This window comes from Vigna angularis, chromosome 3, assembly GCF_016808095.1.
Source record: "Vigna angularis cultivar LongXiaoDou No.4 chromosome 3, ASM1680809v1, whole genome shotgun sequence".
NCBI classification, from domain to species: Eukaryota; Viridiplantae; Streptophyta; class Magnoliopsida; order Fabales; family Fabaceae; genus Vigna; species Vigna angularis.
Window position 1 is genome coordinate 25,105,592 of NC_068972.1, and position 5,844 is coordinate 25,111,435.

General features: G+C 33.0%; 1 pseudogene; it reads left to right on the top strand.

The window, feature by feature from the left end:
- Window positions 1–320: 320 nt before the first annotated feature.
- Window positions 321–895, top strand: LOC128195830 (uncharacterized; annotated as a pseudogene).
- The last annotated feature ends 4,949 nt before the right edge of the window (window positions 896–5,844 follow it).

Here is a 5,844-nt window from a genome sequence, read left to right on the forward strand (position 1 = left end):
AAATTAAAAAGAAAATATAATAGGTGAATGGTCAAATGTACAATAAATATATTAAAAAAAATAGCATTTGACCTGTTTTTTTAATACAATACGTTGAACAAACTTATGTTCAATTACAATTTTTCTTATATTTTTTTATAATAATAATTTAAAGGGTTAAATATGTTTTTAGTTATTGAACTATCATGTTATTTTGAGTTTCGTCTATCTTCAAAAGGTTTGTTCATTTTGGTTCTCTTAGTTTAGAAACTCATATTTTTAGTCCTTAAAAAGTAACGACATTAGATTTTCTGTGAGGTGGCTAACGGTGAGCATGTGTAATGTCAACTTCCTCTCTGAAAACCCAATCCCTCTCCCCTCCCTCCGTCAGCCTCATATCCCCTCCCTCCGTCAGCCTCATATCCCCTCCCTTGGAACCCCAACTCGGCATCAAATCCACCAAACGCCCCGCCATCGTCGGCGTCGCCCTCCACTACTTCTCCCAGCCCACATGCCCGCCTAGTCTAAGCTTGACTTTTGCCAATTTGTCGCCGCTTGGGACGACTCCGACCCTTGCCCCTACCGCAATCAATTCAACAACGCCCTGATTCTCGATCATTTCGATATTCTCGTCGCCAAAGGCAAGAGAATCCCTCTCCCCTGGAAGATTCTCCAACCCTCGCTCAGAATCCCGGGACACTGTCTCTTGGGGCTGTTGAACTCTCAGGACGTGAAGGACGTGGCTTCCTTCTCGGTTCGCTGTTTGTACGTTTGTGCCTCACATGATTTGGTACCGTAGGCCATTCTCGCCACCAAGAGTCTCATTCAGCTCAATGTGAAGACCGTAGAGGCTGCCAAGGCTAATGCTGGTTCCAACTCCAATTCAACCACACCCACCAAGGTCAAGAAGCCTTAGATTCTCTTGGTTTCCAAGTGATGATGAGTAGGAGGAGGAGACGGATAAGCGTTGCTGTTGTGTACTATTACTGTAGGTCTTCTTCATATTGTAAGCAGAATTCATGTTTTTATAATAGAAACTTCATAGCTGCATTGCCGACTCTTTTTATATATTTTTTTTATTTTGTTTTCTTTTTGCTTCGTTTAGGTTATACATGTATGTTAATTTATTTTTTCCCTACCGAGTGATTAGGTAGTTGCATTGACTTTCTTTCTTGATGGAATTATGTTGTGCTTCGGATGAGTGTGCGTGGTGTGGCTTGTCCGATCATAATTGTGAGAGCAGCTGCAGCGGAATGATTAGCGTGGAATAACAAACCAAGAGCGTTTTTAATACGAACGTGTGCCTTTTAATTTCTACTCAATTAAACTTACCAAGCAAATAAAAATAACAAATAAAGAGAGTAAGGTTAAGAGAAATTTGCACAGATGATTTTATCCTGGTTCCGATCTTACCAATCCTACATCTAGTCGCTTATCTCAAATCAAGATAAACAGTTCACTACTCACAAAACAATTACAAACTACAATCACAAAGAAACAATTTGTAAAAGTTTAAAAACCACATCTCTTACCCCAAGAGATGAAAGTCACTTCCCCTATAACCCACAAGGGATGAACACCTCCTTTGAATCTTCACAAAGGATGAACACCTCCTCCGAATGCTTCACGAAGGATGATAGACTTTTAACTCAACAACACTCAATCACACTCCCTTTGCAAGTTCTCGCTCTATGCCAACACACTAAGTTCTCAAAGCCACAACACAAGGGTTCAACAAACCCTACAACACTTATCACTACACACTACAGATAAGATTTTTCAAAATACATTTATTTCGTACTTTGTATTTTCATATTTTAGAATGAGAGTCCCAATCTAATTTATAGAGATTTCACTCAAGGATACCTCCAAAAATCCGTTGTCAACTAATTAACGTGTGATAATCAATTATCCAATTATGATAATTAATTATGCATTTAATAAATACACAAGGGTAAAAAAAACTTGCTTAAAAATTCTCATAATTGCTCATTATAATCAATTATGACAAGTCATAATTAATTACTAATAATCGATTATTATAAATTGATAATCAATTATCTTGGGTATAAAATGAGGTTTTCTGATTCAAAATAAATTTTAACGCAACCTAAGACAAACAATACATAAAATCAAATATAAACCAATTCCTATACATAAATCTACTAAATTATAAAAGCTTTAATATAAAAACAAGTCTTCATGAAGATCTTCCTGCAATAAGAGCACTTGAGACTTGACTTTGAGATATCATCAAAATTTTTGCTCTTTAGCTTTATGTTAACAATTTCCCTTTTTTGATGATGATCAAAAATATTTTAATTTTAAGCTCTCTGTATCCTGTAGTGATATGTAACTCATACATAACTTAAAGAAGAGAGATTAGTAGATAAAAGATAAATATAATTAAGCCTTTAAACATATTTCTCCCCCTTTTTGAACATTATGAAAAAGGCGCTATGTATGATATAAAAATATTTCTCCCCCTAAATATAAGAACTCCCCTTGAATATAAGTCATAAATAAAAAAATAACAATTATCATAATTTTTATTAAAGGGAGACAGGAGGCATAATTAAAAAAATAGAAAAAGCAATAAATTTAGGAATCATAATAAATAAATAAAAATAGGATAAAGAAATAGAAGTAGTTAAAAAAAATTAACAAAATTTTCTTTTCAAGTTAAAAACTCCCCCTTAATTTGACAAACCATACTTTACCAAGTTTTGGTGCACACCGAAAAACTTCTTCCTTAATTTTGAAATAACCTGCAAAATAGAAAAAGATAATATTTTAGTACCCAAAAATACTTATTGGGTCCTTTAAAGTTAGAGACAAATTATTTTATAATTAAAATCCATGCATATATTCCATTTGGAACACCATAATGTTTTATTCTACATTTATTTGATGTATGACCATTTTTCATGTAATAAAAACAAGTAACATCATTTGGGTTCCTATAATTTTTATTTTTATAATTATAATCATAATAATTTTGATTATATTTTGGAACATACTTGATTTTAGTTTTATAATTATAATCATTATAATTATATTTAGGAACATTTTCAATTTTATTACCATAATCATAATCGTAGTAATTATAATTATATTTAGGAACATTTTTATCAACCGTTTTAACATTTGAATTATTTTTACTACTTTCAGCATGAGTTGTTTCTTGTAATTTATTCATATTTATGCAAGATATACATTCATCATTACTAACAAATTTTCCTTTTTCTAAATAGGAAATTTTATTTTTTAAATCTTTATTTTCTTCAAAGATATTTTCAAAATCTGATTTTAAATCTTTGAAATTCTTTTTCAATTTCTTACGAGGTTTATCTAGTTTTTCAGATTCTATTATTAAAGCAGCATAAGTTTCATGCAATTCATATTCACTATATTGACTATAATTATCAGAATCGCTAGATGTACTTACTTGGCTTCCAGTAGTGTCGTTCTCTGCCATTAAACAGATGTTTGCTTCTTCATCAGAATTGCTCAGGTCGGAAATTGTTTTATTATCATCGTCCCATGCGATGTAGGCTTTCTTTTTCTTGAAGAACTTCTTTTATTTTATTTCTTCACTCTTCTTTTGATTTGGGTAGTAAGCTTTTAAGTGTCACCTTTCTCCGCAACCATAACATCTATAGTTTGAGGAAGATTCTTGGTTTTCTCTCTTTTCGTATTTGAACCTTCCTTTGTCTTTTGATTTCATGAACCTGTTGAGCCTCTTTATCATAAGTTTCAAATTTTCTTCCTCATCTGAGTCTTCATCTTTTAGTTTGCTTTTGCTCCTTTCTACCTCAGATTTTAAGGCTAGAGTCCTTTTCTTCTTAGTTTTTGCTTCTTCTTCATCTAGTCTTCCAAGATCAAGCTCATGCTCTCTTAACTTTCCAAAAAGTGTTGCCATAGTCATTGTGTTGAGGTTTTGTGACTCAGAGATTGTAGTCACCTTTTGTTGCCACGACTTGTCTAAAGATTTCAAAATTTTTATATTAATTCATCATTTTCGAAAGACTTACCTAGTCCAATGAGATGATTAACTATGTTGGTGAAGCGTTTCTGAACGTCTGAAATTGTTTCTCCTTGCTTCATTTTGAATATTTCGTATTCTTGAATTAGGGTATTCTTTCTTGCTCTCTTTACGTCATTTGTACCTTCGTGGGTCACTCTCAGCACTTCCCACATCTCTTGAGCGGTCTTCCACACAAAGATCCTCTTAAACTCGTCAACGGTTAAAGCAGATGAAATAATGTTTCGAGCTTTCAAATCATTTTGAAATCTCCTTTTATCTTCAACAGTCCACTGAACACGGGGCTTTGGTTCCTGCATATTGTTAGTAGGAACAAAAGGGCCAAACGCAATAGTTTCCCAAATATCAACATCAATAGACTCAATAAATATTTGCATTCTAACCTTCTAGAATGCATAATTTTCACCTGTGAATAGGGGTGGTCTATTGATAGAAGCACCCTCTGCAAAAGTTTGATATAATCCTACCATTTGAATAACTATCAAATCAAGCTCTGATGTCAATTGTCAAAGCGGCTGCAGCAGAATTGTTAGCGTGGGATAACAAACCAAGAGGGAGGTGAATTGGTTTTAATAATAAAGTGTGCCTTTTTAAATTTCTTCTCAGTTTTACTTACTAAGCAGATAATATAAATGAATAACAAGAGTAAGGTTGAGAGAAATTTCCACAGATGATTTTATCCTGGTTCTGATCTTACCATTCCTACATCCAGTCGCTTATCTCAAATCAAGATAAACAGTTCACTACTCACAAAACAATTACAAATTACAATCACAAAGAAACAATTTGTAAAAGTTTAGAAATCACCTCTCTTGTTAACCCAAGAGATGAAAGTCACTTCCCCTATAACCCACAAGGGATGAACACCTCTTCTGAATCTTCACAAAGGATGAACACCTCCTTCAAATGCTTCACGAAGGATGATAGACTTTTAACTCAACAACACTCAATCACACTCCCTGTGAAAGTTCTCGCTCTATGCCAACACACCAAGTTCTTAAAGCCACAACACAAGGGTTCAATAAACCCTACAACACTTATCACCACACACTACAGATAAGATTTTTCAAAATACACTTATTTCGTATTTTGTATTTTCATATTTTAGAATGAGAGTCCCAATCTAATTTATAAAGATCTACTCAAGGATACCTCCAAACATCCGTTGTCAACTCATTAACGTGTGATAATTAATAATCCAATTATGGTAATTAATTATGCATTTAATGAATGCATAACGATAAAAAAAACTTGCTTAAAAATTTCTCATAATTTCTCATTATAATAATCAATTATCTTGGGTATAAAATGAGGTTTTCTGATTCAAAATAAATTTTAACGCAACCTAAGACAAACAATGCATAGAATCAAATATAAACCACATCTTATACATAAATCTACTAAATTATAAAAGCTTTAATATAAAAACAAGTCTTTATGAAAATCTTCCTGCAATAAAAGCACTTGAGACTTGACTTTGAGACTTGACTTTGAGATATCATCAAAAATTTTGCTCTTTAGTTTTATGCTAACAATAACCTTGCAATTTCAGTGTGGTGTGTTTGGTGCTTCTTGCCTTTAGCTTATTGTTGTACTCTCTGAATATTAAGGAAATTGAATGTGGTCTTACTAATGAGTTGTGTTTTCCTACGGTTGGTTTTGCTATAGATTTTAGTTTGTACCTCTGATTATTATGGTGGTTTGTGCTCAGAAAATGGATGAAAATGGAGACTTAGGAGAGGGAATAGTGGTGGGTGTGAAAGAGATGAGCGAAAGTTTTGAATAATTGGGAGAAAAGAACGTTTGAGAAAAACCTGACA